The following is a 13,673-nucleotide window of genomic DNA, read 5'->3' on the forward strand; positions in this document are numbered from 1 at the left end:
AGGAGTCAGCAGCAAGGCCAGCCCCACTGGGCAGAGTCCTGGTGCTGGCCCTGGTGCTCGCAGGCTCTGACCTTAATGCTGGCTAGAGAGCTGTTTGTGGTCCTGACCAAGCAGTTGCTGCACCCTGCCCTTGGCAGAAAGCACAAAGATAAGCCCATTTGCAGCATAGTAAAAGGTGTGGTGCTTGCTGTTACTTCTAGAAAAGAGTTCCTTGGGTGGGAAAGACTCCACCAGAGGGGGTGACTCAGATGTCATTGGATCCTGTAGAACTCACCCAGGAAACTACATGGGTATCTCCTGGGGGAGGAGCTGGAGTCCCCAGAATGATGTCCTCACCAAAGTGTACAAAGTCAAATATTCTGCTGTTAATTTTACTGCCCAAAGAATCCTTAACTAGGATACCAGCCTGAAGCTGGACTTGAAAGCCCAGAGAACCAGCCCCATTTTTATATAAAAGGTGATATTCCATATGCAGGAATAGGCAGGACAGGAAGAAGCCCAAATGCCTTAGACTCACCCATCTGAATAAAACAGAGAATCAACCTAGAAAGGACAAATGAAAAGACAACAGAAACTCGTTTACAAGCCAACTTTTCAGTCTCTTAATTTTAATCAGTTACATCACCTAGAGCCAGACATTCTGGAGTGCAAAGTCAAGTGGGCCTTAGGAAGTATCACTAAAAACAAAGCTAGTGGGGGTGGTGGAATTCCAGTTGACCTATTACAAATCCTAATAGATGATGCTGTGAAGGTGCTGCACTCAATATGGCAGCACATTTGGAAAATTCAACAGTGGCCACAGGACTGGAAAAGGTCAGTTTTCATTCCAATCCCAAACATAGGCAATGCCAAAGAATGTTAAAACTACTGCATAATTGCACTCATTTCCCACACTAGCAAAGTAATGCTAAAAATTCTCCAAACTAGGGTTCAACAGTATGTGAACCAAGAACTTCCAGATGTTCAAGCTGGATTTAGAAAAGGCAGAGGAACCAGAGATCAAACTGCAAACATCTGTTGGATCATAGAAAAAGCAAGAGAATTCCAGAAAAACACTTACTTCTGCTTCATGGACTATGCTAAAGCCTTTGGCCATGTGGATCACAACAAACTGGAAAATTCTTAAAGAAAAGGGAATACCAGACCACCTTACTTGCCTCCTGAGAAACTTGCATGCAGGTCAAGAAGCAACAGTTAGGAATGGACATGGAACAATGGACTGGTTCTAAACTGGGAAAGGAGTACGTCAAGGTTGCCTATTATCACCCTTCTTATTTAACTTACATGCAGAGTACATCATGCAAAATGCCAGGCTGGATGAAGCACAAGCTGGAATCAAGGTTGCTGGAAGAAATGTCACTAATCTCACATATGCAGATGATACCACCATTATGGCAGAAAGTGAAGAGGAACTAAAAAGCCTCTTGATGAAAGTGAAAGAGGAGAGTAAAAAGCTGACTTAAAACTCAACATTCAAAAAAGGAAGATTATGGCATCTGGTCCCATCACTTCTTGGCAAATAAACATGGAGACAATGGAAACAGTGATGGACTTTCTTTTCTTGGGCTCCAAAATCAGACGGTGAATGCAGTCATGAAATTAAAAGACACTTGCTTCTTGGAAGAAGATCTATGCCCAACCTAGACATCATATTACAAAGCAGGGACATTGCCAACAAAGGTCCGTATAATCAAAGCTATGGTTTTTCCAGTAGTCGTGTATTGGACCATCAAGAAGGCTGAGTACCGAAGAATTGATGCTTTTGAACTGTGGTGTTAGAGAAGACTCTTGAGAGTCCCTTGGACTACAAATAGATCAAACCAGTCAATCCTAAAGGAAATCAATTTTGAATATTCATTGGAAAGACTGATGCTGAAACTGAAGTTCCAATCCTTTGGCCACCTGATGTGAAGAGGTGATTCATTAGAAAAGACCGTGATGCTGGGAAAGATTGAAGGCAGGAGAAGGGGACAACAGAGGACAAGATGGCTGGATGGCATAAAGGACTCAATGGACATGAGTTTTAGCAAGCTCTGGGAAACCTGGCATGCTGCAGTCCATTGAGTTGCAAAGAGTTGGACATGACTGAGTGATGGGACAACAACTCACTATTGACTGTAATGAAATGCTCAGAACTTAAGTTTGGAATACTAATATCTTGAAGCATATTTATACATTTAGCTTATTGTTTTTGTATTACTCTCCCCTCCGACTCTCATAATCTCTCAACAATAATGTTTGGAACCGGACCAGTTTTCATAATAGGAGACTAATTATTTCAATATCTAGGACAATAGGAAGCAGAATACAAATAATGTGCAGAGCAAACAATAAACAATTCTTTAATAATTATATTTTCTTGTTTATTTAATCTAAGCCCTAAAATAACTAATAGAGTGTTTCAACTTTTGATGGTTCTCTTAAGGTGATTTAGATTTCAAGTAATAGGAAACTGAACCAATGTTGGCTTAAAGCTAATAAACCATGAGCAGTAACAATTTCAGAAGGAGAGCATTCCATGGCTGGTTAGCTGGGCAGCTCTGGCTGTCTAGCTGTAAGATAGGCACCCACCTTCTAGCTTCAGATAAAATTTAAAAAATGTTCAGAAGCAGAAAGGGAGCAAATCTGCTAGTATATCTCAGGTTTTATTTTTGTTTTTATTAAAAATTATTTTGTTTTGCTTATTTTTAAAAATTTGAAGTATAGCTGATTTATAATGCTATTAGTTTCAGCTGCACTTTTTAAAAAAAATCATGAAAATCTTTCCAATATCCTCAGCAGTTTTTCCCTCTCAGCTTATTGTTCAGAATGCTATCATTGGTTCCCATTTAAAGAAATCATTCACTAGGGAGAGAAATGATTGGCTTGGTTTTTACATCGGTGTTCCTTTGCCAGTGGGCTTCCCAGGTGGCTCATTGGTAAAGAATCTGCCTGGCAACGCAAGAGATGTAGGAGACTAGGGTTTGATTCTTGGGTTGGGAAGATTCCCTGGAGAAGAAAATGGCAATCCACCTCAGGATTCTTGCCTGGAGAACCCCATGGACAGAAGATCCTGGCAAGCTACAGTCCATGGGGGTCTCAAGAGAGTCTGACACAGCTTAACAACTAAAGAACAAGAACAACCCCTGGCCAGTAGCATTAGTATCATCAGAGGGCTTGTTAGCAATGCACATTCTTGGGCCCCATCCTAGACCTACTGGGTCAGAAACTCTGAGAGTGAGCCCAGCAAACCATGTTAATAAGCCCTCCAGGGTAGGCTGATGAGAGATAAAAATTGAGGACCACTGGCTTAGACGGAATGCCAATTTGCCCTCTAGGTTAGGGAGAAGTACAGCTTTCCCACAAGTGTACAGTCACCAAACATTGGACAAAATCAGGATTTTGTTTACAGAAACAGAGTGGGCAGTGGCTGATAGGTAAGCAATTCACACTGCATGTCTCAATATTTACTGTTTTATTTGGTACGCTGCGTAATGTGCTAAGTGACTTCAGTCACATCTGACTCTTTCCAGCACCATGGACTGTAGTCCGCCAGGCTCCTCTGGCCATGGAATTCTCCAGGCAAGAAATATTGGAGTGGGTTGCTATATCCTCTTCTGGGGGACCCTTCTGACCCAGGGATCGAACCCTAGTCTCTTGGTCTCTTGCAGTGGCAGATGATTTTTTTTTACCACTAATGCCACCTGGGAAGCCCAGGTGGCATAGTAGTGCCTGCTTATAAGAAGGCACGGAGAGATTTTCCAGCTTTCTTATTGCTTTCCAATCTGATGGTTAGAGACATTGTAAGGGTCAAACCATTATTACATTGTGCTCAATCAGCTACCAAAATGACACCTCATTTCTTTGGGAGCTCCATTTAACTTTGTTAAATCTTGAAATATGGCCAAACTATTAGTTTTGCTTAAAATAAGTCTTCTAATAAAATGTCTCATTTTGTAATAGAAACAATTAGCTAAAGGAAGAAGATCTGAACAACTTACTTGTTTCTGTATTGATAGTTAACTAAGCAGAATTGAATGAGTTTCACTGGAATTTAGTTTTAAGATAGCTTAATGAAGAATAATTTCCGTGATTAGAGTTAGCCGCTTGTAACATGGGCAGTTGTATCTCTCTTGTGGGAAATTTGGTTCCTTTGAACATGTAAAATATACTCAGTCTTTTGAAGTTCTTATTGGGATGTTTTCAAGTGACAAGCGGAGTAATGGGAAGAGATTTATCACGGCCAGTGACTGGGACTCTCACTGAGTCTAAGCACTGCTCACTGCATGTCTTGTTTGACTATTTCAATGAATTAGAAACAATCATTTGGAATCCTGTGATGTTGCCATAGCAACTTTCATCCTTGAAAAAAATTCCATGGAGACAAAAGTACTAAGATATTAACACATTTTCAGACTCCAAGTATGTTCTTCCTGACCCACCTTGTATTTACTGCTGTTTTTAGTCATTCAGTCATGTCCGACACTTTGCAACCCCATGGACTGCTGCATGCCAGGCTTCCCTGCCCTTCACTGTCTCCTGAGCTTGCTTAAACTCATGTCCATTGAGTCGATGATGCCATCCAACCATCTCATCCTCTTCCTCTCTGTTCCTTTTGCCTTTAATCTTTCCCAGCATCAGTCTTTTCCAGTGAATCGTTTCTTTGCATAAGGTGGCTATAGTATTAGAGCTTCAGCTTCAGCATCAGTCCTTTCAATGAATATTCAGGGTTGATTTTCTTTAGGATTGACTGCTTTGATCTCCTTGCAGTCCAAGGGGCTCTCAAGAGTCTTCTCCAGCACCACAACTTGAAAGCATCAATTCTTCGGTGCTCAGCCTTCCAAGCAGAGTAGAAGGTGAACCTCATCTGTTGGTTAACATTTCCTCTTTTCTTCCCTCCAGGACCTTTTCCTTTTAATATGTTCTTTATTGGTTACCCAGTGATGCATTGAAAAAACCACAATCTGAGGGACTTCAAACAACATATATTTACTATCTCATAGTTTCCAGGGGTTAGGAGGTCAGGTGAAAACTGACTGAGTTTTCAGTTTAGGGTCTCCTAGACTTAAATCAAGGTGTCAGTGGAAGTTCAGTCTGGCTTGAGACTAAAGGTCCTTCTCCAAGCTCCTAGGCTGTTGACAGAAGTAATTTCCTTGAGACTGTAGGACTGAGTCCTCCCTATTCTCAGTGGCTGTGAGGTGAGATACATTCTCAGCACCTAGAGCTGCCCACCACTCTCTCCTATATGATGTTCTCATGGCCCTCTCTCTTATATGGCGGTTGCTCTTTCAAGACTGCTAGAAGAATCTCTCTTATGCTTCTCATATCTGACTCCAGGAAAGACCCAGTCCCTTTTAAGGGTTTACCTCTTTAGGTCTGGGCTTCCCTGGTGGCTCAGATGGTAAAGAACATGCCTGCAATGCTGGCGACCTGGGTTTGATCCCTGGGTTGGGAAGATCCCCTGGAGAATGGAAAGGCTACCCACTCCAGTATTCTGGCCTAGAGAATTCCATGGACTGTATGGTCCATGGGGTTGCAAAGAGTCGCACATGACTCAGGAACTTTCACTTTCATTAAGTCTGGTCACCTAGGACTCTCTCTCTGTCTTTTTTTAAATCTCTTTCTCTTTTGAACTCACAGTCAACTGATGAGGGACCTTTATTACATCTGCTAAATTTTTTTCACCTTTGCACTATATGGTAAAGTAATCATAGAGGTGATATCCCATCAAGTTCAGGGATTCTGTCTACCCTCAGGGGAAGGGATTATGAGGGGTGTTCAGCAGTCCTGCCATCCTCAGAATTTTGCCTGCCATCCTTGCTCATCCCTTCCATCTCAGCCTTTTCCATTCTTCTTTGTGGCACATGTGCACTGAAGTGTGTGCCTGTGCCTCTTTAATGACAGTGATGACAAAACACACACATACACATATACACATACACACACAGATAATAGAATTTCCAAACACATCCAGAAGAAATGATTCATGGTTTTTTTCTTGACAATTTCCTTAGGGAAAGGTGGGTTAACTTCACTTCTGAAAGATGCAAGTTTACTCACACAGATCCTTTTAGAAAATAACCTTTATAATAGCAAATCATAATTAGCAAACCTTGTCTAGGATTTGATAGGCTTTACTGATACAAATTATGAGAACTGTGTTAAATTCTAGATTTTAAGCAGAGCATGCAACATAAGCAATCTATAATTGATAGCACCCAGCTGAAATGTATTCTCAGGGTCCCATAGAGCAAGGATCTCAGGACTCTGCCAGACTCTGGAGTACCAGTTCTGGATCAAATTCTAATGGAAGTTGCAGCTGGTCTGTAAACTAAGGGAATAATGATAGATGTTGTTTAAGGCTTGTTAAGCATCAATGAAACTGACTGTCTTATGTCAATACTGTGTGTCCTTAAACCAAAGTCAAAATTAGAATAATGCTGTTTATCCAGATCTGTAAGCAGAAGTAAAACCACTTGGCAATTCACTTCTTTGTGTTAATGAAGTAATTGCTGTGATAAAGACAGCAGATAGAACTTGACTTTTCAAAAGATACATGCAGGAATTGCTGACAATTCATCCAAGAAAAAAAATTAAAAATCCATCTTGCTGTCTAAAGGAAGAAAACTTTTATGATAGGTTGTACATGTGTTTTTCTGAATTAATAACTTGTCAACAAACCTGTCCTCTAGGTCATGTGTCTCCAAGGCCCGGGCTATGGACTATTACCAGTCTGTGGTCTGCTAGGAATGGGGTCACACAGCTGTGGGTGAGCAAAGCTTCCTTTGTATTAAAGCTGCTCTCCACTGCTCACATTAGCATCTGAGTTCCACCTCCTGTCAGATCAGCTGCCACATAATAAATGCAATGTACTTGAATCATCCTGAAAAATTCCCCCTCATCCTGGTCCATGGAAAAATTGTCTTCCTTGACACTAGTCCCTGGGGCCAAAAAGCTTGGGGAGTGCTGCTCTAGGTGATGTAACTAACAAGTTAAAGCATAAAACATCTCAGGTTATTGTCCCAAAAGCTCCTTTTGGGGCTTGTTGTTTGGGTTATTATATAACCTGATACATAATCTATATTTACAGTTATTTACATAATCTATATAATCCTTTAAAATGGGTATTGAGATACCATGGTTTTTCAATTCATTCCCCTTTCTTACTTTACTGATTTTCAAAGTGAGAATGGTTAAATCCCAGTCCCTATGATTGTGACTTATCTGGAAATAGGGTCTTTGTAGATAGTCAAGTTAAAATGAAGTCATTAAGGTGGGCCTTAATTCAATGACTGTGTCCTTATTAAAAGAGGGGAGAGATTTGGACACAGAGACAGACACGTACAGAGAGAAGGTGATGTGAAGACTGGAAAATACCATCTACAAGGAAGGAACACCATACGTGAAAGTGTGAGGTACTTCAGTCATGTCCGACTCTTTGCAGCCCCAGTGGACTGTAGCTGGTGAGACTCTTCTATCCATGGGATTCTCTAGGCAATAATACTGGAGTGGGTAGCTATTTTCTTCTCCAGGGGATCTTCCTTAACCAGGGATCGAACCTGGGTCTTCTGCATTGAAGGTGGATTCTTTAGTGTCTGAGCTACCAAGGAAACCCAAGGAACACCTGAGGCTACCAGCGATTTCGGGGAAAGGATTGGAAGAAATGTTTTTCCCCCAAAGCCATCAGAAGGAACTAACTCTGGCAACATATTGACTTCAGATTTCTAACCTCCAGAACTATGAGACTACATTTCCGTTGTCAAATCAAGCTATGATACTTTATTATGGGCCCCCAGGGGGAAAAATACATGTGAATTCTTTAATTTTTAAATATTTTGAACCTAAGTGATTATCCATAATTATTTCAGTAATTTTGTACAATGCAATCATGTAATATTTGGCTTTAATGCTGTTTTCTTTTGCAGATTTTTAGTGGTTTTCAATCAATTTCCCCAGTTTTAAATGGATTTCTATGTACTGGCAACAGTTCATAGGTTTCTACTCAGAGTTCAATTTTTCTTGCTTTAACGATACAACCTACTATTATTTGAGATTTTTGCACAGAGAGAATTTTTCCTTTTCTGGACATTTATGATTGTTAGGAACATCATTTTCTTTTGCTTAACAGTGTAGAACCTGAAAACAAGCAGAACTGTTCTGGAAAGTCTCCTTTCATATACAATTATTTTGAAGATGTCTGGAGAGAGAATATAAACATGTATTTTCCAGGTAAACCCATGGGGAATGGTATCTGGTAGTTTTCCATGGAGAGAAAGGGCTGAGAAATTGACCTCACCCAGCATGATGCCAAGGCAGAAGATAAAGCACGTCTACCATAGAGTTTTTCAAAAAAGCAAAAACCTCCAACCACACAGCATGAGTTCTGTAATACCATTTCGGCTGATGGCACACAGAGTGGCTCTGGAAAAGAAATTGCTTACTCTTAGAATAATTGTAAGCCATCTACTAAGACGATCTTTGGAAAGCACCTAATTGTGACTTTAACATATGTATCAGTGTAAAAGTTGCCTACACTCTGCATTTACAAAGGTGGACATAGTGAGAAAACATCCTAACAAGCCAGCAGTAGTGACACTGCAATGTGAAATTTTATTTTTCTTTTGATTTTCTAAATTGTTTAATATAGGCAAGTTGAAGATAGTGCATAATTAAAATGCAAAATCAATACAATATTGTAAAGTAATTAACTTCCAATTAAAATAAATAAATTTATATTAAAAAAATAAAAGGATTGTAAAAATAAAAAAAAATACCTTATAAGCATCAGTGCTCTGTGTAATATACATAGTGTCTCCCCTTTATGGCTTGACTGATCAGATGTGTTTGGGCCTTGATCAATCACAGTTGCCAAAGCCATGATGCCCACGGAGATGAATCATCTTGGCAGGGGACATTGACTTCCAGGCTTAGTGTAAGCTGGGGAAGGCACTACCAAGGCAATGACTGGTTTCACCGCTGGTCTATGGGCTTGATTGTCTGGGCTCGTAATGGACTGACTAAAGGCAACTTAAAAGATGAATTCTGTATACCATAATAGGGCTTCCCTGATAGTTCAGTTTCTAAAGAATCTGCCTGCAATGCAAGAGACCCTGGTTGGATTCCTGGGTCAGGAAGATCTGCTGGAGAAGGGATAGTCTACCCACTGCAATATTTTGGGGATTCACTTGTGTCTCAGTGGGTAAAGAATCTACGTGCAATGTGGGAGACCTGGGTTCAATCCCTGGTATTGGAAGATCCCCTGGAGAAGGGAAAGGCTACCCACTCCAGTATTCTGGCCTAGAGAATTCCGTGGACTGTATAGTCCATGGGGTTGCAAAGAGCCAGATGGTTATGTGTAGCAAAATACATTTTTATTAGCATAAATTTAAAATTTAACACTACTCTTCTTGGGCTTGCATTCTCTCAAAATAGCTTCAGAATTTATATTTCAACAATTTTCTCACAAAACTAGTTATCTTGATTGAAGATACTGAGACAGATGGATGCAGTTAGAGCAATCAAGACCAACAAGAAGGAAACAATCTTTACTTGGTAATTGTGTTGTGCAATTTTATTTTGTGTGTTTGTTGTGTGTGTGTGTGTGTGTGTATGTGCATGTGTGTTTTAGTGTTAAGTCCTGGGCAAAAATACCTTGGGCTGACAACAGTGAGAGGTAACTAATAAGAGTAGGTGTGTTGTTCAGTTGCTCAGTTGTGTCTGACTCTTTGAGATTCCCTGGGCTGCAGCATGCCAGCCTTCCCTGTCCTTCACCATCTCCCAGAGATTGCTCAACCCTGTGTCCATTGAGTCAGTGATGCTGTCCAGCCATCCCCTTCTCCTCCTGCCTTCTTTCTTTCCCAGCATGACGGTCTTTTCTAATGAGTCAGCTCTTCACATCAGATGGATAAAGTATCATCAGTCCTTCCAACGAATATTCAGGACTGATTTCCATTAGGATTGACTGGTTTGATCTCCTTGTAGTCCAGGGGACTCTCAAGAGACTTCTCTAATACCATAGTTCAAAAGCATTGATTCTTTAGTGCTCAGCCTTCTTTATGGTTCAGCTCTCACATCCATACATGACCACTGGAAAAACCATAAATGAGACTAGATGGACCTTTGTTGGCAAAGTAATGTCTCTGCAAAGTCTAGATCTGTCATAATTTTTCTTCCAAGGAGCAAGCACCCTTAATTTCATGGTTGCAGTCACCATCTGCAGTGATTTTGGAAACCAAGAAAATAAAGTCTATCACTGTTTCCATTGTTTCCCCATCTCTTTGCCAGGAAGAGATGGGACTGAATGCCACTATCTTTGATTTTTGAATGTTGAGTTTTAAGCCAGCTTTTTCACTCTCCTTTGTCACTATCATCAAGAAGCTCTTTAGTTCCTCTTCACTTTCTGCCATTAAACTGGTATCATCTGCATATCTGAGGTTGTTGATATTTCTCCTGGCAATCTTGATTCTAGCTTGTGCTTCATCCAGCTCGGCATTTGGAATGATGTACTCCGCATAGAAGTTAAATAAGTAAGCCCTGTTGTACTCCTTTCCCAATTTGGACCAGTCAGTTGTCCCATGTCTAGTTTTTCTGTTGCTTTTTGATCTACGCTTAGGTTTCTCAAGAGACAGGTAAGGTGGTCTAGTATTCCCATCTCTTTAAGAACCCTTGGCAGTTGAAAACACCATTATAGGAAGAGAGAGGTTTTATGCTTGTGTTGTTTGTGTATATGTATGTGTGTGCAGGATGAGTGGGTTGTGGTCTGCTATATTAAAGTAGGATTTTCCCCTAATGTCTGAAAAACAAGAGATCATAGCAACTAAACACTATTTTTTTTTCCCCACAAAATTAATTGTAATTATTTTGGGAAGATTACTATTAAACTAGGTGGGAAAAGGCATGGTTTAAAATTAAGGACACAAGTGGCATTGTTACTCTTCTTAACTTAGCACCTATAGTATGCCAGGCACTGGGCTGCCTGCTTATATATTATCTCATTTTTTTCTGGCAACAATACTCCAAGGTAGCTTTTATTGTCTGTACATCACTGCTAAGGATATTGAGACAAGGCATTCATGTTCATTAAAAAAAATCTATTAATTAAGTTGACACCAGCTGCTGTAACAGATAACCTCTAAGAATTGGGGGATAAAGTTAATTTCTCATTGTGAAATACTAATCAGTGTAGGTGCTCCTGGCCGTTTGTCTACTTGAAGTAGACAAGATTCAGTGACTCAGGTTTATTTCTTCTGTGGTCTAGTCGCCTCCTACAGCCTGGGAGTGCTGTGCATAGGAGAGAGAGGCAGAAGACAAGATCACCTGGCACAGAAGGAGAGAAAGAGGGAGAAGACAAAAATGCTTCTTAGATACTTCTGCCTGAGAGGGACACATAACACTTGATTCGTATTCTTTAGATGGAACCTTTCTATGGAATAGGCAACATGAACATGTCTACCTCGTGCAAGGTGGAGGCAAGGCAGCAGTTGGAAATGCAGTTCTTAGTGGGCCGGCACATTGCAATAGCAACTTCAGGAATATGAGAGGAAGCTCTAAAGCTGGCAGACAGTAAACTGTCTCTGTATTACCTGTTAACTAATACCGAGTTATCCACACACGAAGTACCCATCTGTAGTTTTTGTTTTGGTATAACTTTAACACCATTCGTTACATGAAATTCCTACTAGATAAAAGGGTCAGATATCAACATGGTGATTACATATTATGATAACAGGTGTTTTAAATTAATTATCTGATACTTTAATAATTAATAGTGAGGTGAAAGTATAAATGAAAGACAAAAGATGAGCCAAAAGCTATTTCACAAAAGGAAGTAGCTGCAATTAGGGAATACGTTTGCCTAGAAAAACTGGTTTTTACTGGATAGTTAGACACTTCTAGAGTTTCTCATGATGTTGACACAATTTGCCTTTGTAAGGAGGGGTTCTAAGGACTACCAGAAATATACAACAAAATTTTATTTTATAGACAGTAATTAGGGCATTTGGAGTTACCCAGTTTGCAGCTTAAGATCGTGAAGGCAGGTGGTAAGACTGTGCCCATGTTAGCCATTCCTCCCACAGGACTTTGAGTTTGAGGTATCTCACTAAATTTTGTGAAATCTGAATGTTTGGATTGAGGGTTATTTTCACTGCTTTTGTTTTACTCAAATTTTAGCCAAAACCCAGGGGTATACCATCCACATTCTGATTTTGATACAGATATGGCTGGGAATCGGGAAGTCAGGTTGTATGTTTATGTGGGCTAAGTTTTGTCTTGAAGTACAGTTACTCTGTGATCAAAAGTAGTGGAGTTGATGAAATTCCAGGTAAGCAATTTAAAATCCTAAAAGAAGATGTTGTTAAAGTGCTGCACTCAATATGTCAGTAAGTTGGGGAACTCAGCAGTGGAGTAGGACTGTAAAAGGTCAATTTTCATTACAATCCCAGGGAATGTCAATGCCAAAGAATGTTCAAACCACTGTACAATTGCACTTATTTGAGGTAATGCTCAAAATTCTTCAAGCTAGCAAGAAAGTGTGCCTTAGGAAGCATCACTATGAACAAAGCTAGTGGAGGTAATAGAATTGCAGTTGAGCTATCTCAAATCTTAAAAGAAGATGCTGTTAAAGTGCTGCACTCAAACTCAATAAGCCAGCAAAGTTGGAAAACTCAGCAGTGGCCACAGGACTGGAAAAGGTCAGTTTTCAGTCTAATTCCAAAGAAAGGCAATGCCAAAGAATGTTCAAACTACTGCACAATTGCACTCTTCTCACACACTAGCAAAGTAATGCTCAAAATTCTCCAAGCCAGGCTTCAACAGTACATGAATTGTGAATTTCAAGGTGTTCAAGCTGAATTTAGCAAAGGCAGAGGAACCAGAGATCAAATTGCCAACATCCACTGGATCATCAAAAAAGCAAGAGAGTTCCAGAAAAACATCTACTTATGTTTATTGACTATGCCAAAGTCTTTGTGTGGATCACAATAAACTGTGGAAGATTCTTGAAGAGATGAATTCTTCAGACCATCTTACCTGCCTTCCAAGAAATCTGTATGCAGGTCAAGAAGCAACAGTTAAAACTGGACATGGAACAATAGACTGGTTCCAAATTGGGACAGGAGTATGTCAAGACTGTATATTGTCTCCCTGCTTATTTAAATTACATGCAGAGTACATCATGCAAAATGCTGGACTGGATGAAACACAAGCTGGAATCAAGATTGCCAGGTATACAGATGAAAAAACCTTATGGCATAAAGCTGCTGCTGCTATTGCTGCTAAGTCGCTTCAGTCGTGTCCGACTCTGTGCGACCCCATAGACGGCAGCCCACCAGGCTCCCTCATCCCTGGGATTCTCCAGGCAAGAACACTGGAGTGGGTTGCCATTTCCTTCTCCAATGCATGAAAGTGAAAAGTGAAAGTGAAGTCACTGAGTCATGTCCAACTCTCAGCAACCCCATGGACTGCAGCCTACCAGACTCCTCCATCCATGGGATTTTCCAGGCAAGAGTACTGGAGTGGAATGCCATTGCCTTCTCCATGGCATAAAGCTAAGAAGAACTAAAAAAGCCTCTTGATGAAAGTGAAAGAGGAGAGTGAAAAAGTTTTCTTAAAACTCAACATTCAGAAAACTAAGATAATGGCATCCGGTCCCATCACCTCATGGCAAATAGATGAGGAAATAGTGGAAATAGTGA

Source organism: Capra hircus, chromosome 20 (genome assembly GCF_001704415.2).
Source record: "Capra hircus breed San Clemente chromosome 20, ASM170441v1, whole genome shotgun sequence".
NCBI classification, from domain to species: domain Eukaryota; kingdom Metazoa; phylum Chordata; class Mammalia; order Artiodactyla; family Bovidae; genus Capra; species Capra hircus.